Source organism: Erinaceus europaeus, chromosome 19 (genome assembly GCF_950295315.1).
Source record: "Erinaceus europaeus chromosome 19, mEriEur2.1, whole genome shotgun sequence".
NCBI lineage: Eukaryota > Metazoa > Chordata > Mammalia > Eulipotyphla > Erinaceidae > Erinaceus > Erinaceus europaeus.
Window position 1 is genome coordinate 21,866,566 of NC_080180.1, and position 22,176 is coordinate 21,888,741.

Below are 22,176 nucleotides of genomic sequence, written 5' to 3' on the forward strand. Positions count from 1 at the left end.
ATATGAATAAAGTTTACAGAAAGAATTCTGGAGCACAAAGCCCACCAGAGCCAGTCCTCCCCAAGGTGAGGAGGTTGGCCTTTCACTGACTGCAGTTCCCAGACATGGCTACTTCCACTCAGTTGAAAGAATTTTCTGGAGAGGAGCCATCTGTGAGCTGTTAGCATGGATCTTCACTCAGCTTGGGGAGGGGGGGGTGTACCAGTCTGGGGGAAGGAGCTAGGCCCTGTGAAAATATGGAACCATAACTTTACACATTTGTAAACACATCCAGATATAGAGGTTCTCTGATATTCATGTTCTTGCCCACCATTAGAGTAAATTGCGGTTGGGGGTGAGGATAGTGATTATGATCCCCACTATGAACAGAGAAGTGTCAGGACACCAACCAGAGAGATTCTGTCTTCTCTGCAAATAGTTTCTTCCCAGGTGTACCATAGCTGTGGGTTCCAGTCACTCTCAAGGTGACATGAAAGTTTTGAGAGTTCATCAATTTCTTTCTGAAAAAAAAAGGATTTATTATTATTATTATTATTATTGCTTAATGAGAGACTAGAACATTGCTCATATCTGACTTATGGTGGCACTGAGGATTGAACTCCGGACCTCTGAGGCTGAGGCATGAAATTCTTTTGTATAACCACTATGTTGTCTCACTGGCCCACTAATTGCTTTTTTACTGCTAGTGTTATTTTTCTGGGGGGGGTCCATGCCTGCTTGATTTCATTTGTTGGATAGAGACAGCCAGGAATTGAGAGGGAAGGGGGTGATACAGAGGGACAAAGACACCTGCAGCACTGTTTTACCACTTGCTTTTCCCTTGCTGGTGGGGACTGGAGGCTCATTGTAACGTGTGTGGCTGACCACCACCCAGGCCCCCAGGCCTGCTTGAGTCTTCTGCTCCCAGCAGGCTTTTTATTATTATTATTATTATATTCCATTAAAGGAGAAACACCACCGCACAGCTCTCCTCTTGAAGCTTCCCTGTGTATGGTGCTCTCATGTGGGTACCTTCGTCTGTGGGTACAGTTAAGTATGCAATCCATTGAGTGAGCTAACTCCAAGACTCCTAGGGTCTTTTAAATGTAGGCTAAATCCTACCCACCCTAGAAGCTGGCAACTTCCTCTTGGAGATTATGTGAGAGGAATTTACCTCCGTACCAGAAGGGAGCCTTCCGTCATTTATCTGGCATTATACTGGGGCTTCCCATAAGTGACTTCTACTGGGACCTACCATCTTGTTTTAGACACAGAGTATCTCAGTATAAGGTACAGTGGAATAACAGAAAACCTGCAGCAGCACTGGCTTTAACCAGATAGAAGTTTATTATCCCTCTCACTGAAATGAAAGCCCAGAGGTAGAATTCAGGTCTGGTAGGAAGTTCCTCTAGTTCACTGTTCTGCGTGGGTGACCCTTGATTTCATAGTTCAAGGTGGCACCCATCTACCCGGGAGAAAAATAAGCTGAGGAGTCAAGGTGAGGTGTAACTAACCAGCGGTGTTTTCAGGAAGAAGTTTTAGACACTGTCACATGAGGCCGCACTTAGTTCTCATTGGTCAGAACTCAGTCACGTGAGACTAACCGCATAGGCGTCTGGGAAATGTAGTCGTCATTCTAGGAGGGCCGTATTTTCCAATTAAAACTTATCAAAGGTAAAGCTGTAGAAAATGTGGAATAAAACGTACAAAATTGGGCACAGAGAAATTAGTTTGCAGAGATCTTAACTCAGGACCTGAAATGAAATCAAATGAATTCTCCCCTCTTGACTGGGAAGGCCTTTGTGCCAGCAGCATTCCAGCCAGTCACAACATGAAGAGACCAGCATAACTTCTCTAAGAACAGAGCCAAACAGCAAATGAGACAAAAAGTCTTATAACAAGTCTTTACCTTTGTCTTTTAATTCTCATTTTCGCACATGGAAGGAATCCTGCCTTGGAGATCGGGTCTCCTAAGTTCAAAATGTGTTTTTTCTTGTTCAGCCAGGATGTTAGGAATTTCCTTTTGCTGTCATGGAAAAATGCTTTGCTACTTTTAAATGTCTTTATTATTTAATGCTTCCTTCTTTGAAGAAGAGCTCACCTATCATAAACATTGAAATTTACATGGGGTGAGGGGAGATAGGGTGGAAGCCCAGAGAAAGTGTATAATTAGTTTTTAGTCAGAACCTCAGCATTAATTCTAACAAATGAAGTTTCTTCCTCTCTCTTGAGTGCTGTAGTGACATGAGTTTCAGACTCTTTCATGAGAAAGATTCCCACAGGTACTGGGGGAAAACTCACTCAGTGGAGCAAACACCTCAGGCTTAAGTCCCAGCACCGCATGGGAGAACCATGGGGTCAAACTGGGTGAGCAATGTGGGTGGTAAAGTGGTGCTGTAGTATTTTTCTTTTGCTTCTCTTTCTCTCTACAAATGAAGAATGAGAAAAATTAGCCTTGAGGAGGCCTTTTGTAGGACACACTGCCCATATGAGAGGCCCTGCTGTTACAGAAAAGAAATCTTCAAAGGCACAAACAATACTGTCAGAAACAGTGGCACTGTGAAGGTGGATCTCCATGAGGCCAGGAAAAGAGGAAGCTCTGGCAACTGAAGTCCAGTGACCTCTCCAGTCACGACAAACCAACCCAGCAAGATGCCCAGAGCCAGGAGGGATGTTCTGACTGACTGCATGGCTGCTTGGCAACTTTCTAGAACATTCCTTGAAATACTGCCCAGCTTCAAGGTTAGAGAGACAGTTGAGAGTGGAAGAACCACCAGCCCTGGACAACAACTCTGAGAAGGAAAGCTTGTCCTCCCCCCCACACACACACAGATTTGATGAGAATGAAAAGGCCAGAGAACTGCTCAGCTTTGTCATAAGGTGCCACAGGGATTGGATCTGTGACTCTGACTCCTCAGAGGTGCAATGGTGTTTTAGTGGGCTGAGCTACTGCCTCAGACCAGAAAAGGTTCCTCTGTGAGCTGCAGTCAGCCACTAGGATTTATTTCTCCTAAAGTTCAGGTCTGTCCAGGAGAACAGAGGCCAATGTGGTCAGACCTGAAAGAGCAGGCGTGGCACACTGCCTCAACCTGTGCTGAGCAGTGGGGCAGGCATGTGCAGGCCTGGGCACTGCCCCTGCAACAGATCCCAACAGGCCTCAGCTCCCAAGGCCACTTCCTCTGCTCACCAGCCCAGTGTTCCTTGTGGATGGAGCAGAGAGGGGACTTCTTGGTCATTCCATCTGGCTCACCTGCCCCACCTGGCCAGCTCCTCATGGGGCGCGAGCGCTTCCACACTACAATCATCATCTCTGGCATTATGCTATTCCACTGCAGAATACTGTGCCCCAGTATGGTTCCGTAGCCCCCATGTCCACTTGGTCGATTCCAAATTATATTCCTCCATGAGGATAATTTCTGGAACCATCCGTTCCACCCCGGTTCCATGGCTGCCAGTTCTTAGCAACATCGCCCCGCCAGATATTCATCGGGATGCGGCATCATCTAAGTTCATTTCCCACATCTACGCTCGACCGGACCTGCCAATATACGCGGATATCTTTGCCCACCCTGTCCAACGCTTGACGTCTCGTCACCCAATCTGGTCCCCTATGCCTACACTGAACTTCTCTGTTCCAGTCTCTTGGAAACAGAGTTGGCAGTCAGCTGAGGTAAAGAACAAACACCTCATCACAGACCCCTGCAAGCGTCAACCCAGCTTTGACCTAGCACGTTATGATTGGGCCCTCCTCAATCGCTATCGAACAGGCCATGGCCGGTGCGCCGCTATGTTCCATCGCTGGGGAGCCAGAGACGACCCGAACTGCCCCTGCGGCTCCAGACAGACTATGACCCACATAGTCAACGACTGCCACCTCTCCAGATTCAAAGGAGGTCTCGAAACTTTACATCAGGCTCAACCTGACGCTGTTGACTGGCTACGGAAGAAGGGCAAATGCTAGAAGAAGAAGAAAACCTGCCCCACCAGTGGAGTCCCTAGTGGGACAGCCATTGCAGGCCACTTCTCATGTCCATCCTAGGTCCCCCATGATGTGTCTACTGTGAGGTCCGAGTTCATGTCCTCAGGCCAGAACAGCCACAAGTCCCTCCCTCTACCTGGTGGGCTGTCAGTTTGCAAGAGCTTCTCTGTGCCTAGGGCAGGGAGGTAGAGCCTGCCTCGAGGGAAATAAGCAGGAGTAAAGGGCTAGGAGACAGGTAGAGTATATGTTCCATCGCTGGGGAGCCAGAGACGACCCGAACTGCCCCTGCGGCTACAGACAGACTATGACCCACATAGTCAATGACTGCCACCTCTCCAGATTCAAAGGAGGTCTCGAAACTTGACATCAGGCTCAACCTGACGCTGTTGACTGGCTACGGAAGAAGGGCAAACGCTAGAAGAAGAAAAAACTGTGTGTGACGACCTGGGATCCAGGCCTGACACCACATGGGAGCACCAGGATCAGCACCAGGGGGATATTCCACGGATGGAAGAGCAGTGTTGTGGTGTCTCCTTCTTCTCTGACTCACTTCCTCTCTCTCTCTCTCTATCCCAGCTCCCTCTCTTTTCTTTCCTTGTCTCTGCATAAAATAAAGAGTGAAGAAAACTGGCCCCAAGAGGTCACTCAGCAGTGGCATTGAACATGAGCCCTGGATTCACTCCTCAGCACCTCTCTCTTTCCCTCTCTCTTCTCTCTCTTTCTCTTCTCTTTCTCTCTCTTCCGCCTCTGTCTCTCTCTTTCTCTTCTCTTTCTCTCTCTTTCCCTCTCTCTTCTCTCTCTTTCTCTTCTCTTTCTCTCTCTTCCACCTCTGTCTCTCTCTTTCTCTTCTCTTTCTCTTCCGCCTCTGTCTCTCTCTTTCTCTTCTCTTTCTCTCTCTTCCACCTCTGTCTCTCTCTTTCTCTTCTCTTTCTCTCTCTTCCGCCTCTGTCTCTCTCTTTCTCTTCTCTTTCTCTCTCTTCTGCCTCTGTCTCTCTCTTTCTCTTCTCTTTCTCTTCCGCCTCTGTCTCTCTCTTTCTCTTCTCTTTCTCTCTCTTCCGCCTCTCTCTCTCTTTCTCTTCTCTTTCTCTCTCTTCCGCCTCTGTCTCTCTCTTTCTCTTCTCTTTCTCTCTCTTCCGCCTCTGTCTCTCTCTTTCTCTTCTCTTTCTCTCTCTTCCGCCTCTGTCTCTCTCTTTCTCTTCTCTTTCTCTCTCTTCCGCCTCTGTCTCTCTCTTTCTCTTCTCTTTCTCTCTCTTCCGCCTCTGTCTCTCTCTTTCTCTTCTCTTTCTCTCTCTTCCGCCTCTGTCTCTCTCTTTCTCTTCTCTTTCTCTCTCTTCCGCCTCTGTCTCTCTCTTTCTCTTCTCTTTCTCTCTCTTCCGCCTCTGTCTCTCTCTTTCTCTTCTCTTTCTCTCTCTTCCGCCTCTGTCTCTCTCTCTTCTCTTTCTCTCTCTTCCGCCTCTGTCTCTCTCTTTCTCTTCTCTTTCTCTCTCTTCCGCCTCTGTCTCTCTCTTTCTCTCTCTTCCGCCTCTGTCTCTCTCTTTCTCTTCTCTTTCTCTCTCTTCCACCTCTGTCTCTCTCTTTCTCTTCTCTTTCTCTCTCTTCCACCTCTGTCTCTCTCTTTCTCTTCTCTTTCTCTCTCTTCCACCTCTGTCTCTCTCTTTCTCTTCTCTTTCTCTCTCTTTCCCTCTCTCTTCTCTCTCTTTCTCTCTCTTCCACCTCTGTCTCTCTCTTTCTCTTCTCTTTCTCTCTCTTCCACCTCTGTCTCTCTCTTTCTCTTCTCTTTCTCTCTCTTCCACCTCTGTCTCTCTCTTTCTCTTCTCTTTCTCTCTCTTCCGCCTCTGTCTCTCTCTTTCTCTTCTCTTTTTCTCTCTTCCGTCTCTGTCTCTCTCTTTCTCTTCTCTTTCTCTCTCTTCCACCTCTGTCTCTCTCTTTCTCTTCTCTTTCTCTCTCTTCCGCCTCTGTCTCTCTCTTTCTCTTCTCTTTCTCTCTCTTCCGTCTCTGTCTCTCTCTTTCTCTTCTCTTTCTCTCTCTTCCACCTCTGTCTCTCTCTTTCTCTTCTCTTTCTCTCTCTTCCGCCTCTGTCTCTCTCTTTCTCTTCTCTTTCTCTCTCTTCCACCTCTGTCTCTCTCTTTCTCTTCTCTTTCTCTCTCTTCCGCCTCTGTCTCTCTCTTTCTCTTCTCTTTCTCTTCCGCCTCTGTCTCTCTCTTTCTCTTCTCTTTCTCTCTCTTCCGCCTCTCTCTCTCTTTCTCTTCTCTTTCTCTCTCTTCCGCCTCTGTCTCTCTCTTTCTCTTCTCTTTCTCTCTCTTCCGCCTCTGTCTCTCTCTTTCTCTTCTCTTTCTCTCTCTTCCACCTCTGTCTCTCTCTTTCTCTTCTCTTTCTCTCTCTTCCACCTCTGTCTCTCTCTTTCTCTTCTCTTTCTCTCTCTTCCACCTGTCTCTCTCTTTCTCTTCTCTTTCTCTCTCTTTCCCTCTCTCTTCTCTCTCTTTCTCTTCTCTTTCTCTCTCTTCCACCTCTGTCTCTCTCTTTCTCTCTCTTCCACCTCTGTCTCTCTCTTTCTCTTCTCTTTCTCTCTCTTCCACCTCTGTCTCTCTCTTTCTCTTCTCTTTCTCTCTCTTCCACCTCTGTCTCTCTCTTTCTCTTCTCTTTCTCTCTCTTCCACCTCTGTCTCTCTCTTTCTCTTCTCTTTCTCTCTCTTCCACCTCTGTCTCTCTCTTTCTCTTCTCTTTCTCTTCCGCCTCTGTCTCTCTCTTTCTCTTCTCTTTCTCTCTCTTCCGCCTCTGTCTCTCTCTTTCTCTTCTCTTTCTCTCTCTTCCACCTCTGTCTCTCTCTTTCTCTTCTCTTTCTCTTCCGCCTCTGTCTCTCTCTTTCTCTTCTCTTTCTCTCTCTTCCGCCTCTGTCTCTCTCTTTCTCTTCTCTTTCTCTCTCTTCCACCTCTGTCTCTCTCTTTCTCTTCTCTTTCTCTCTCTTCCACCTCTGTCTCTCTCTTTCTCTTCTCTTTCTCTCTCTTCCACCTCTGTCTCTCTCTTTCTCTTCTCTTTCTCTCTCTTTCCCTCTCTCTTCTCTCTCTTTCTCTTCTCTTTCTCTCTCTTCCGCCTCTGTCTCTCTCTTTCTCTTCTCTTTCTCTCTCTTCCGCCTCTGTCTCTCTCTTTCTCTTCTCTTTCTCTCTCTTCCGCCTCTGTCTCTCTCTTTCTCTTCTCTTTCTCTCTCTTCCGCCTCTGTCTCTCTCTTTCTCTTCTCTTTCTCTCTCTTCCGCCTCTGTCTCTCTCTTTCTCTTCTCTTTCTCTCTCTTCCGCCTCTGTCTCTCTCTTTCTCTTCTCTTTCTCTCTCTTCCGCCTCTGTCTCTCTCTTTCTCTTCTCTTTCTCTCTCTTCCGCCTCTGTCTCTCTCTTTCTCTTCTCTTTCTCTCTCTTCCGCCTCTGTCTCTCTCTTTCTCTTCTCTTTCTCTCTCTTCCGCCTCTGTCTCTCTCTTTCTCTTCTCTTTCTCTCTCTTCCACCTCTGTCTCTCTCTTTCTCTTCTCTTTCTCTCTCTTCCACCTCTGTCTCTCTCTTTCTCTTCTCTTTCTCTCTCTTCCACCTCTGTCTCTCTCTTTCTCTTCTCTTTCTCTCTCTTTCCCTCTCTCTTCTCTCTCTTTCTCTCTCTTCCACCTCTGTCTCTCTCTTTCTCTTCTCTTTCTCTCTCTTCCACCTCTGTCTCTCTCTTTCTCTTCTCTTTCTCTCTCTTCCACCTCTGTCTCTCTCTTTCTCTTCTCTTTCTCTCTCTTCCGCCTCTGTCTCTCTCTTTCTCTTCTCTTTTTCTCTCTTCCGTCTCTGTCTCTCTCTTTCTCTTCTCTTTCTCTCTCTTCCACCTCTGTCTCTCTCTTTCTCTTCTCTTTCTCTCTCTTCCGCCTCTGTCTCTCTCTTTCTCTTCTCTTTCTCTCTCTTCCGTCTCTGTCTCTCTCTTTCTCTTCTCTTTCTCTCTCTTCCACCTCTGTCTCTCTCTTTCTCTTCTCTTTCTCTCTCTTCCGTCTCTGTCTCTCTCTTTCTCTTCTCTTTCTCTCTCTTCCACCTCTGTCTCTCTCTTTCTCTTCTCTTTCTCTCTCTTCCGCCTCTGTCTCTCTCTTTCTCTTCTCTTTCTCTTCCGCCTCTGTCTCTCTCTTTCTCTCTCTTCCGCCTCTCTCTCTCTTTCTCTTCTCTTTCTCTCTCTTCCGCCTCTGTCTCTCTCTTTCTCTTCTCTTTCTCTCTCTTCCGCCTCTGTCTCTCTCTTTCTCTTCTCTTTCTCTCTCTTCCACCTCTGTCTCTCTCTTTCTCTTCTCTTTCTCTCTCTTCCACCTCTGTCTCTCTCTTTCTCTTCTCTTTCTCTCTCTTCCACCTGTCTCTCTCTTTCTCTTCTCTTTCTCTCTCTTTCCCTCTCTCTTCTCTCTCTTTCTCTTCTCTTTCTCTCTCTTCCACCTCTGTCTCTCTCTTTCTCTCTCTTCCACCTCTGTCTCTCTCTTTCTCTTCTCTTTCTCTCTCTTCCACCTCTGTCTCTCTCTTTCTCTTCTCTTTCTCTCTCTTCCACCTCTGTCTCTCTCTTTCTCTTCTCTTTCTCTCTCTTCCACCTCTGTCTCTCTCTTTCTCTTCTCTTTCTCTCTCTTCCACCTCTGTCTCTCTCTTTCTCTTCTCTTTCTCTTCCGCCTCTGTCTCTCTCTTTCTCTTCTCTTTCTCTCTCTTCCGCCTCTGTCTCTCTCTTTCTCTTCTCTTTCTCTCTCTTCCACCTCTGTCTCTCTCTTTCTCTTCTCTTTCTCTTCCGCCTCTGTCTCTCTCTTTCTCTTCTCTTTCTCTCTCTTCCGCCTCTGTCTCTCTCTTTCTCTTCTCTTTCTCTCTCTTCCACCTCTGTCTCTCTCTTTCTCTTCTCTTTCTCTCTCTTCCACCTCTGTCTCTCTCTTTCTCTTCTCTTTCTCTCTCTTCCACCTCTGTCTCTCTCTTTCTCTTCTCTTTCTCTCTCTTTCCCTCTCTCTTCTCTCTCTTTCTCTTCTCTTTCTCTCTCTTCCGCCTCTGTCTCTCTCTTTCTCTTCTCTTTCTCTCTCTTCCGCCTCTGTCTCTCTCTTTCTCTTCTCTTTCTCTCTCTTCCGCCTCTGTCTCTCTCTTTCTCTTCTCTTTCTCTCTCTTCCGCCTCTGTCTCTCTCTCTTCTCTTTCTCTCTCTTCCGCCTCTGTCTCTCTCTTTCTCTTCTCTTTCTCTCTCTTCCGCCTCTGTCTCTCTCTTTCTCTTCTCTTTCTCTCTCTTCCGCCTCTGTCTCTCTCTTTCTCTTCTCTTTCTCTCTCTTCCGCCTCTGTCTCTCTCTTTCTCTTCTCTTTCTCTCTCTTCCGCCTCTGTCTCTCTCTTTCTCTTCTCTTTCTCTCTCTTCCGCCTCTGTCTCTCTCTTTCTCTTCTCTTTCTCTCTCTTCCGCCTCTGTCTCTCTCTTTCTCTTCTCTTTCTCTCTCTTCCGCCTCTGTCTCTCTCTTTCTCTTCTCTTTCTCTCTCTTCCGCCTCTGTCTCTCTCTTTCTCTTCTCTTTCTCTCTCTTCCGCCTCTGTCTCTCTCTTTCTCTTCTCTTTCTCTCTCTTCCACCTCTGTCTCTCTCTTTCTCTTCTCTTTCTCTCTCTTCCACCTCTGTCTCTCTCTTTCTCTTCTCTTTCTCTCTCTTCCACCTCTGTCTCTCTCTTTCTCTTCTCTTTCTCTCTCTTCCGCCTCTGTCTCTCTTTCTCTTCTCTTTCTCTTCCACCTCTGTCTCTCTCTTTCTCTTCTCTTTCTCTCTCTTCCACCTCTGTCTCTCTCTTTCTCTTCTCTTTCTCTCTCTTCCACCTCTGTCTCTCTCTTTCTCTTCTCTTTCTCTCTCTTCCACCTCTGTCTCTCTCTTTCTCTTCTCTTTCTCTCTCTTCCGCCTCTGTCTCTCTCTTTCTCTTCTCTTTCTCTCTCTTCCGCCTCTGTCTCTCTCTTTCTCTGTCTCTGGAGTTATCACACTCTGGTTCCCTGGAAGAAAGGTAGAGAGAGGGAGACATTGACTGTTCTTAGTCCTCTCATTGACTGGAAGTTCCCCTCAGTATTATCTGGAATCCTTGTATCTGGTTGGAGTCCTCAGACATACCAGCAGGGGGCGCCAGACTCTTGGTTTGGTCTTTGAGCAGGCTGGTCTCGACCTTGAACCTGGGAACTGGGTGGTTCAAATCAAGGTGTGTCTCAATCCCGGAGAGGTGTGGTCTGAGGTGGCTGGCGGTGTTTATTTAAAGCCAGTCACTATGTCTCACTGTCTGCTTCCCTGGGTGTGCATAGGAGACTAAGGTGCAGTAAGGAGCGCCCTTCTCACCTGGATGCTGCAAGGTTGGGCTCAGTCCTGGCCTCTGGGAGGGGCTTCTCTGTCTGCCCTCAACCTGTCTCACAGAGGCAAGCAATCACTTGTCAGCTTAGTGGCTGGGCTGTGTCCTGCTGAGAGGGAAGTGGGAGTTGCCTTGGTGGACTGCTGTGAAAGAACTGGTCTCTGCCCTGAGCTTCAGCCCTGAGGGGGAGTCACTACCTCAAGAAGGCACAGAGAAGATCTTGCAGGCTGACAGAGGGAGGGACTTGTGGCTGTTTTGGCCTGAGGATATGAACTCAAGACCTCACAGTAGACACATCAGGGACATGGGACAGTGAGTCAAGGAAATTTAGGACAATCTGAGTTATTTATTTACCTTTGGTGGAGCCAGGCTTCATGCATGCACAAATTCACTAATCTGGGGTGAGAAGAGGCTGGGTGGTCAAGCACTTGGTTGAGTGCACACATTATCATGCACAAAGCCCCTACTCCCTAGGGATTCAAGCCTCTACTCCCTAGCTGCAAGGGGAGGTATTTCATGAACAGTGAAGCAACACTGCAGGTGTCTGTCTCTCTCCCTTTCTGTCTCCCTCCCCCCTCTCAATTTCTCTTTGCCCTATCAAATAAAGGCAGGAAAATGGCTGTTGGGAAAGGTGGGTTCATCTTGCAAACTCCGAACCTCAGTGATAACCCTGGTGGCAATTAAAATGGAAGGAAGAAGGAAAGAGAAAGTAAACGAAAGGAAAGGAAAAGAAAAGAGAAGAGAGAGATGCTACAACGGTAGTATAACACCTCCCTTATGGCATAGGGGTTTGAACCTGGGCCACATACATGGTGAAGTACACACCTAACCCAACCACTCAACAGTCATTTCACATACAAGGTAGATCAGAAACAGCAGCTCAGAGGAGTAAAGTAACTCACACTGGAGACACAGCCTGGATTTGGGATTCCACATTCCAAATCCTAGCCTCTGCTGGTGTAGAAGCCTCTGCCCCTCCCACCAGCCAGGGCCCAGGCAGCAGGAGCTCAGCAGAAACAGCAAAGTGGAGCTGGACATGGCCTTGTCTCATTTTTCAGGCCATGAATTGGCATACACCAAACACACAGGAGAGCACAGAGGGAAGACTGGTGGCTGGCCTTGTGGGATTGGCTGCAGCCAGCCCCGCCTGGTGCTTGAGTTGCCCTCATGAAGGGACTTGGCTACTGAGCCACAGGGGAGGGGAGGGCAGGGTGGTGTGTGGCTCTGAGCATGTGGATCCAGGTGCTTGGGGTGGGGGTGGGGGCCTGATTCTGGCAGGGGTGGGGTGGGGGGGGACAGAGGGCTCAGGGAGTGTGGCAAGATGTGGCCTGTCCTGGGTGAGGTCTGAGCATATTTATAGACTCACACACACTGGGACACACATGCACGTTCGGGAAAGCACTGGAAGCCAAACCGTTCTTGCCCCAGCGTCACCAGGACGCAAGGAAAGCTTTGATCCGGTCTCTGGCAACTACTCTCCACATAAAGAGAGATTTCTGTAAAACACATTTTTGTTGGCTTCTGCCCTTGGAAACAAATAAACAGTCCTTTACCGTCCAAGGGTGATCGTTCTTCCAGGGCCTGCCTGAACCCTCCCCCCTGGCCCCTGCCAGCCTTTCTGGTGGACAGTGAGGGGTCAGGGTTCCCTTCTCTCTCTCTCTCTCTCTCATTTTTTTTTTTTTTATCACCACCTCACTCACTCCACACTAGCAGAAGGGAAGCTCCAGGAGGCAGGGTCCTGACTTGGCTTGCCCGCTTCGTGGTTGTGTCCCCCAGCTCTAGAACAAGGGTGGGGAGCATTGATCAGGCTCTGCCATGGCAACCACAGGCAAGACCCAAAATCCAATAAATCCAGGAGCTTTCTGCATAGCAACATAAAGTGCTTATTGCTAAATGATGTTATAAATATCCAAATGACCCTGAGTAGAGAAAACAAGGTCTCCCACCCCTGAGCTAGGACAGAAAACAGGAGTTTAGCTAGCTGAATAAACAGACCTTTCCCGGAAGTTTTGCTCCAGTTAACTTTCCCCTCAGCTGAGAGAGCCTGGTGCTCCTGGCTGTGAAGATGAGACTGAGATAGCAGCAGCCTGGGGGCTGGGCCCCTCCAGCCCACCCCTAGGCCTCAGATCTGGCTCAGGAGACAGTCCTAGTGGGTTTGCTCCCTCAGCTCCAGTTCAGCCTTCTGGGTGGGACTGGAAACTCCAAGGTCCTTTTCTCTGGAGAAAGAGTGCTCCAGGGGGAGGGAGTGACTGGTCAGGACTGCTGAAGGTGGGGACTGAGCATCTGACTTCTCCAGACCCCTCAGGGGAACTTCATTTTGCTCCTGCCTCTGTGAGACATGCCCTTCCTGGTGAACACCTTGGCCTTTTCACTTTGGGGGCCTCCTGCCTGAAATCTCACCTCTCAACGGCTGCCCTGTCTTCTTCCTCAGCACACACTGTATGAAAGCTAACATAGCTTCAAATATCCCTGTAAATATTTTTCTTTCTTTATTATTGTTTTCTTTTTTTTGCACAGCCAAGACCTTGAGCATGCTTGATTTCACTGGCCCAGGCCGCTTTTTCCTTCAGATATAGAGAAAAAGAGACAAGCAGAAGGAAAGAGATCACTGCAGTGGAGCTTCCTCTGATGCTCTAGCAGCTCATGTGGAGTCAGGGTTTGGAATTGGGCTGAGCACCTGGTGGAGCACAAGTTCTGCCTGGTGAGCCATCATCACTCCAGCACTTATTGAACTTGTTGTCATCTCCTACCCACCCCCCACCCCCAGGGATGGGGCGTTTGTTTTATTCGCTGTTGTACCTTAGTTCTCTGTATGGGCAGTGTATTTTCTCACCTCCTCCAAACAGACTGAATTTGTTAACAGTAATAACACACACACACACACACACACACACACACACACACCACGCACGCACGCGCACGCTGGCACGCACACTCACATGCACACACACCACCTCCTTCTCAGTCATGCTCTTCTGCTGGCATCTGTGGGATGGTAGATCGCGATGGCAGGGCTGGAGTCTGTGGCTTGTGAAGGGAAAGCACGTGGAATATGGCTGTGTTTGGGGCTGAGCCTGTGCTGGGCCCTGGGGGGTGAGTAAGGCCTTGGGGACTGCACAAAGTGTGCTACTGCAACTGAGCTGCCCACCTGTTTTTTCCTGTTCCCTCCATAGTCACTGCTACCATCACCCACCCCCAAAGATCCTATTTGTTTGTTAAAGAGGGGTGGGGGGGGTTGGGGGGGAGAGAACCAGAGCAGAGCATCACACTGGCCCGAGCAATACAGGGATTCAACTGAGAGGAAGGCACTTTGTCCACTGTACCATCTTCCAGGTTTATTAATTAATTTATTTTTCATTTTCTAAATACCAGTGCACTGCTCCACTCTGGTTTATGGTGGTGCCAAGGATTGAACCTAGGACCTTGGAAAGTCATTTTGGATAGCTAGTACGGTATCTCCGGGCCCAGTAACAGCTGACATTTACTGAGGGCTTACTATGTGCTGATAGCTGTTCCAATCATTCCATAAGGATTGTCTCAGTCAAGTCTCAGAACAGTTAGAAAGCAGCACTGTAAATACCACATACATGCAGAACCTGTGTCATTTGATGTGTTGGGGAAAGACCAAGCACCATGCTGAGGGACAGGGGAATGGAGAGGTGGGGAGAGGGCTGGGTCATCGTGGGGCCGCCAGTGACGTGCCAGGAGGCTTTCAGAACAGAGACCTAGCTCCCTCTCTTTCAGACCTTCAGTCCTGAGGCCTTACAAATGTTTCAGGGTTTCCCAGTCTCTCACAGTTCAACCTGCAAAGGTTCAACCCAGGAATGAAGGGTCCAGGTTTGGTGAATACTTACCTGATGTGCCAGTCACTTCTGGTCTGTTTAACCAGCTCCCTTTTGAACTAAGAGTGAAGTGACTGAAGCCGTTCTTCTCTGATCCTGCTCCCCACCCCTCCGCAGAATCTTCTAGAACAAGGCCTTGCCCTCCATCACTTCCTGGCCACTGTGCTCCATTCAAACACAGTACAACCTCCCCCTCCTCCCCATCTCCCAGCTCTGCTGCTAAAGAAACAAATTATCAAATCAATCAGGCTGAAGCTTCCTTGGACACCTGTGTCAGCCAAAAGCCACAACTTGGTGCATTTGGTTCTGTGAAGAGGCCACACCCCAAGCTTCCAGAAGGAGGGGACAAGGACTCAGTGATCTGAGACTTGATTTTCATCAGCGGCTAGTCTATCTAGATAAGCAACGAGCAGCTGGCCCCTGATGCTTGGTCCCAGTTCCCAGAATAGGTTGAAGGATGGATAGGCATAATAAAAACTAGTGCCCAGGGAAAACAGCTCAGCAGTAGAGTGAGGGACTTGCATGCCTGTGGCTTCAGGTTCAATCCCTGGTGCCACATATACCAAAATATAATGATCTGGCTCCTCTCTCTCTCTCTCTCTCTCTCTCTCTCTCCTTAATTCTCATAGTGCTCTCTATTACTCTCTCTAAAATAAATCCTTTAAAAAAAGTCAAATAAATAAATAAACTAACCTAAAATGGCCTCACTTGGCTGTCTCATTGAATCACTGGAAATCTGTCTGGGGTGGCCTGTCGGTGGCACTATGGAAAAAGGGCTGGTAGTCCAGGAGGTGGCACAATGGATAAAGCATCAGACTCTCAAGCATGAGGTCCTGAGTTCAGTCCCCAGCAGCACATGTACCAGAGCGATGTCTGGCTCTTTCTCTCTCCCCCTATGTTTCTCATAAATAAATAAATAAAATCTAAAAAGAAAAGGGATGGACTTTCAAGCATGAGGTCCTGAGTTTGATGCCCGGCATTGCATGTGCCAGAATGGTGTTCTAGCACTCTCCCTATCTCTCTTTCTCTTTAATAAACAGATGAATAAATTTTAATAAATAGATGACTAACTCTTAATGAATAGATGACTAAGTTGGGTCTGGGGCCAGATAGCTCACCTGAACAGTGTGCCTGCTTTGTGATGTGTGTGATCCAAGTTCAGGCCCAACTCCCACCATACTGGAGGTTATGGGGCAGCTTTCCCTTTCTCCCTCTATCTCTCTACATCTTTCTCTCTCTTTCTTTATGAAAAAGTCCATATATATGTACTCTCACTATGTGGTAAGAGAGAAAGAAGGAGAAGGAGAATGAGGAGGAGGAGGAGGAGGAAGAGGAGGAGAAGGAGAAGGAGAAGAACAAGAAAAACAAGAAGAAAGAAGAATGGTAAGAAGGAAGGAGAAAAAGAAGGAGGAGAAGAAAAGAGAAAGAAAAAGACAAAAAATGTCTAAGTCTAATTCTGTTCTGTTTCTTTCTCAACTAACACTACCCTGCCAAACCCTGAACTAGAAGCCTCTCTGGGTCCTCTGCCTCTGTTCCCAAGCCCCACACTGTGTCCTTTGCACACTTCCAGGCTCTCTCCTGTGACAAATCAGGCCAGAGGCTCCCGGATAGAAAGAAAATGCAAGGGTCAGTACTGTCCAGAGTGTGAGGAAGCCCAAGGCAGAAGAAATTGGAGAAGGCAGCAGACACACACCCCCACCCACCCCCACCCACTTCAGCCAGGCTGGGTCATTAGACAAGGCCTGGAAATACCACCTGAGTGGCCTCCGAGGGCTGGGGCTGAATGGTGACTTCAGATCCCCAAATGGAACCTGACCTGCACCTCTGGAATTCTAGGGCGCCTCCCTAGAATTCAGGGGACTGCAGTATCAGATCCCAGTGTAGGGGACCCCAGCTCACAGTCTGGAGGTTCTGCCGAAAGTATGATGTGACCTTGTAACATCTTCACAACCCTGGAGCAATCAAGGACTCTGTCATCAGTGGTTCATAAGTGACAGATAATGTGCTTTTTTTTTTTTTTTTTTGCCCTGATAAGCAATGAGTAGCAGCTGGGGAGATGGTTCAACTAGAAGAGCACTGGACTTGCATATCTGAGGTTTCTGGTTCAATTCCTGGAACTGCATGTGTCAGACTATCTGTCTCTCTGTCTCTCTCTCATCTTTCTGTCTCTGTCTCATGTATAATAAACAAATGTTTCAAGAAAATAAGCAGAGCTCTGTGGACCATAGGGATATATAGCATAATGGTTATACAAAGACATTTTCATAACAGAGGCTCCAAAGTCTCAGGTTCAATCCCCCAAACCACCATAAGTCATAGTTGAGTAGTGCTCTGGTAAAATAAAAAGAAAAGGGGAAAAAAAAGTAACTCAGTGGACCAAGAGTGGACCAAAAGGAAGTTGAGCTTAGACCTCACCAAAACATAGCCACTCATGCCAGCCCTACCTGTTTGGGGGACATACACACACACACACACACACACACACACACACACACACACCACCCCACACCCCACACCCACACCCTCACCCCTAGTTCTCACTGCTGGAGATGGCTGATAGGAGGTAGGCAGGGTGAGGAAAAGTCTGACCATATCCATGCAGTGGTGTGACCAGGCTCTGTTCCCAGGTAGTGTGGTTTCTTTTCCCCTCCCCTCTTTTCCCCCTCCTGACCCCCTCCTCCTCTGCCTCCTAGGCTTCCCCCTCTGGCCCTCTCTGCTCCAGCAGTTCCTCCTCCTTCCACAGGACATGAGGGACCAGGGGACCACGGGCCAGGGGTCAGGCGAGCCTGCCATCTGCTGCCTTCCCTGATGCCCAGTCCCCTTGCAGGGTAATGGAAACGACTTGGGTAACAGAGATAAGAGTCTCCCAGCCATTAAACATTGACAGGCCAAATCCGGTGCTCAGCAGCCAGCTCTCAGCCTGTCCCAGGGAAAATTAAGCAGCTGGGCCATAAAAAATGGATGGGAAGCAGCCCCTCCCCAGAGGGACCCAGGCCCTCCAAGTGAGAGGCCTCCTGTGGGCCACAGAGAGTGGCTTGGGGAACTCAGTCAGACCCTGAGCCAGTTCCAGTCTGAGCTTCGTGTGCCCATTTCATTCCACTTGGGCTCTGAAATCAGGAAGCCTTGACTTTGACCCTCAGCTCCACATTCGGCACCCTCCCTGTTCATCTGTAAAACATGATTAAACCTTACTCAAAAGGTTGACACAAGGACAGAAATGAACCAGCACAGCTAAGTGACCTAGTATCATGTGTGTTTGACCTAAATTAGACTTGAATTTAAAGGTAGCCTCTCCTCTTCCTCTGGAAGGGAGTGAGTTCTGAGGGACACCCTCTGTGGTCTGGGGTGGCCTTTCTGGTCTCTTGCAGCTTCTCCAGACCACTTTGCTCATCTGTCTTCCCACCAGGTTGGAGGCAGCTGGGCAGCCACTCTTATGGGCATGACAGATGTTCCAGAACCCAGTACTGTCACTGGCAGAGAGACTGGCTGCCTGGGCCAGGTTTGAATTGAACTAACTTAAAATAAATAAATAAATAAACGTTAAAAGGATGAAAATGAGACCAGTCACACAAAGGGAAATGACGACAGAAGGACAGAATGGAGAGCATTTTACACAGAGACATGGTCTTCATGGGTTGCCAAGCTCACAGGAGCCTTATATACCATTGATCCAGCACTCTCACTTTTTTTTTTAAATAAAGATTTATTTCCACTCAAGAGAAAGACACAGAGACCAGAGCACTGCTCTGACATACGGTAGTTCCGGGGATTGAACCTAGTACGTAAAGGACCTCAGGTTTTCTGACATTTGCTGCCTTTCTAGTTGCACCCTCATTTTCTAAGGCCGAGTGGAGGCCACAGTTCACCAGGCCTCACCCACACTGGAGAGCTGGGCCTGAGACTGACTAACTGACTGACCAACCACATCCTCTTACCCGGAAGCTAAGCAGGATCACTGTCTCTGTACAGCACCTAACTGCCAAAGGCCACTCCATAAACCATTGAGGCAAGGAGAAACTCTTGGTCCAATGATCAGCCTCAAGGAAATGGTCCCAGAATCCTTCTTAAGGGAAATTCAAAACCCCTCTTCAGTCCACTTCTAAGTCTGCTTACTAGACGAGGAATAAAACTCTAGGGTGTCTTCTAAAATCTTTTTTATATGACCAGAGCTTCCTACCTCAGAGGCTTAGCTGCCCCCACAATGGGGGGCTGAGCCAGGCAGCTGTCAGGATGACTCTGGTCTCCGTCACACCTGGGAGGGAAGGTGACAGCCCCAGTGACAACCAAAAACATAGATAGACCTTTCCTGTTCTCTAGCAGAGAACACCAGCCTTCCTATTCTGGGCTTGGTACCTCCTCCAGGCAGCTTCCTTGGTTTAAATCTAATGTTAGCTTGGCTCCCAAGAAGAAAACACACAAGACTCTTTTATAGGCAGGAGTGATTTGTCTACAGAAGCTTGAGCAGCAAAACTCAAATTTTGCCTCCAGGAGCTCTCTGATTGTGTGCCTGGCCCCAATGACATACTTGGATTCAGTATCTTAACTGCTTCCCCAGAAGGTGGGGGGACAGAAGAGGGACCTTGCCAGCTGTGAATCAACACAGAACAGGTTTGCAGATAAGACAAGCCCACAAACCCTGGGAGAAACCTGAGGACATCCTCCACCTCCTCTCTCCAATGAGCACAAGGAGACAGAGTGGACTGCACTCAGCCACCCAAGGAGGGGGCTCTATTTCTCTCTGTAGGGTCCTTTGTGCTGGTGGCAGCTGGTGTGGCCCAGGGCTTCAGGTGGCAGGCAGGGAAAACAACTGGTGAGGTGTTTTCTGCTGTCACCTGTCAATCAGGTCTCATTTGCTCCCATGGCCACCCCTCTCTACTCAGAAGAGGAAACCAAGGTTCAGAGAGGGAGAGGGGAAGGGAGAGGGAGAATGAGAGAGGAAGAGAGACAGAGACAGATAGAGAAGGAGAAATACCTGCATCACTGTTCCACTACTCATGAAGCTTCCCTCCTGTGGGTGGGGCCAGAAGCTTGAACCTAGGTCCTTGTACATAAGTTTATGCGTGCTCTCTACTGGGTCCCCCAGACTCTTTCGCCTCCTTTTTGTTTACACCAGACCACTGTTCAGCTCTGGCTTATGGTGGTGTGGGTGGATTGAACCAGGAGGGACTTCAGAGCCTCAAGCATAAGAGTCTATTTGCATAACGAGTATTCTATCTCTCTGAGTCTGTGTCTCAGCATCTTATTTTTGAAGCAATCAATGAGAGCACTGATGTTCTGTGTGCAAAAAAAGGAAGTGGGTTCCCTGTGGTGGGCTGAGGGTGGGATTTGGCTGGTATCAGGGTAAGGAAGTAGAACTGGTTACCAAAGCACTTCCTTTTTAGAGGGAGCCCCTCCCTGTTCCCCTTCTGGGAAGAGTAGAGTTGGTGAGGTTGGGAGCCTGGAGTTCAGGCCGACTGAGGAGGACCCTCGGCTTTTCCTGAGGGGACCTCTGAAGAGTGGGGTCTGTTGACCAACAGGGAGAGTAGGAGTTTGCCCAAGACCACTGGGACATTGGCAGAGCTCAGACTTGAGAGATGACACTCAGAATAGCAATCCTGCCCCTGTCCTTGTAGTTGCTCAACACCTCTGGCAATTCCGAGACACTCTCAGGACCAGGGCCCCAGGAAGGAAGGTCCACAGCCACTGCTTTAAGTCCCAGACCTCAAACCACTGGAACAGCCACACTGAGAAAACCGTGTTCCGGCTCAGGCAAACCAATCACTTCATCCTGAGTTGGTCCTGGGCTAGGAGGATTGCTGTGTCTTCCCAAGTGCCCCCACTACAGCTCTCACTGAGCCTAAAGTTTTCACCAGACCTTTTCTGCCAGGGAAGTGGAGAGAGGAAGTGGGAAGGGAGGGTGGTGGTGGGGTGAGCTCCATGGGAGGGAAAGGACACTTGAAAGGCCCTGGGACTTTCCCTGCTGCTCAGCTCCACCCCAGGATGGCAGCCAAGTTCCCTAGGAATCATGGGCAGTCAGCCTCTCTTCTCATTGCCCCACACCCCCAGACACAATTCCAGGGGAGACCTGGCTTGTGGGAGCACATCTGAGCTGAAATCAGGTACATTCCTCCCTTCCCCAGAAGCCCTGGGCTTCTCTTCATTTCTTTGCCCTGGCCTCTACCTGCAAGAGGCTCTGAAATATTCCTTTTTAAGGCTTCTCTGTTCCTAGACACCCCCCCACACACACACAAAGACAGACACACCTTTTTAATATGACTTAGCTGGGGGCCTCCCTCCCAGGGAGACAGTCCTCCTCATGGCCTCCCATGCCAGACAGAGCAGTGATCTGACTGTCCCCTATACCACTCTATCAAATTCCTAGACCCTGGAGTGAAAGTCAAGGCCATGAGGAATGTGAGTCATGACACATGCTGATAGGTTAGGACAAAGTCACCAAGAAATGGGCCAGGGCACTAGAGCCCACGCGTGACCCTGGGGGTGTACCCACATTTATACTGAAGGTGACTCCCAGTTGGGAGTGGACCTGTACTGGGCCTGGTGACCCATCCCACACCACCTCCTTTCTCTTTGCTCCCCAACACCCCTCCTTTCCCCTCCAGCCGACTTCTCCCTCTCCTTCCCCCTCTACCTCCAGCCCCCTGATTGCTGCCTCTTCAAGCCCTTCCTCTCCCCTCTCCTATTCCGCCTTCTCCCCCTGCCCGCGGCCTCACACCAAGGCCCCCCTCCCCGCCCTTACGTCACTTGTTTTCCTGCGCGGCCCCGCCCTCTCCGCCCGCTGACGCGGCCCGGTCACCCCGCCGGCCCGGGAAGCGCGGCCCGTATTTGGACTCAGACTGGGGAGGGGAGGCGGGGCCGCGCGGGGCAGCTGCGGGGTCGGTGCCGGGGCAGAGACCTGCGGGGCGGGGTGAACGGGCCTGGAGGGCCGCCTTCCCACCCCTGCCCGCCCGCAGCCGCCCGGGTCGCGTTCTCGGAGGAGGAGCCGGCTTGGAACTCATATGGCCCTGGGTGCTCTGGGTTCCTAAAGTTTACGGAGACCAGAGCGACATCAGGCACCCCTCACTGCCGCCATCAGTAAGGGCTGGATAGCACAGCGCCAGCACAAGACTTGCCCGGAAGAGGCCCCGGGTTCAAGCCATGCCTGGCACCACCTGTAGCACAGCTGAGTAGTGTTCTGATAAAGAAAAGCAACAGTCTCACTGTCGGGGCCTCAGTTTCTCTCAGTACAGAGGATGACTGGTGCTTCCCCTCTGAGCAGCGTGAGACTCAGGTGGGAGGGGGCGTCTGTAGGTGACAGGTGCGCTGCGGAGTTCCAGCTGGGCGCTGTGCCCTGGTGGGACCCCTGGGGCTGCCCCTTCCCGGGAGGGGAGCTGCAGAGACTCAGGGCCTGCAATCTGGGGCCTCGCCCGGCTGCACTGGGGACTAGCGCCCTTTGAATCTGCTCCCAAGCTCCAGCTTTGTAAACTCAGTCCCCTGTCCCTGGCCTCCAGAGCTGTGGGCTGCTGCTTACTTTGTACCTCTGGCAGGAAACAAGTGGCCAGAAAATTAGAGAGCCTCTAAAGGGGGAAGGAAACCATAGTTTACAAAATGCCAGGAGCATCTTCACAATCGCCTGGCTCCTCCTACTAATAACAACTCCCTCTTTCCAGATCCAGCTCAGGCTCAGAACTCCCATCCCCAACCAGCTACTTCCTGCCAGAGTCCCTTCAAACTCTTGGCTAATTTCGGACAGTGTTTGCACAATGCTCCTGCTGGCCACTCTCCCTCTGCATACATCATTCTTGGGGATCTTGAAATTGCTCCCTAACTCCTAGGACCCAGATGGCCTCCACTCCTGAGGGTGGCACCAAGTCCTCTTTTGCTAGCTTTGAGAAAAGGACAGGGGTCATGTGGTGGCACACTTGGTTGAGCACACGGGTTACAATGTGCAGGGACCCAGGTTCAAGCCCCTGCTCCCCACCTAGTAGGGCTGAGTGGGGATGGGAGGCAGGCTTCATAAACAGTGAAGCAGTGCTGCGGGTGTTTCTCGTTCGCCATCTCCCCCTTCTTTATTTTTCTGTCTCTATCCAA

General features: G+C 49.6%; 1 long non-coding RNA gene across 1 annotated transcript; it reads right to left on the reverse strand.

Moving 5' to 3' along the window:
• On the reverse strand, positions 1 to 20,893 carry LOC132534726 (uncharacterized). The gene is made up of 4 exons (XR_009546436.1): positions 20,846 to 20,893; positions 1,494 to 1,659; positions 390 to 500; positions 1 to 226 (listed from the first exon to the last, which is right to left on the reverse strand). It is a non-coding gene; the product is annotated as an uncharacterized LOC132534726 (long non-coding RNA).
• Positions 20,894 to 22,176: the final 1,283 nt, after the last annotated feature.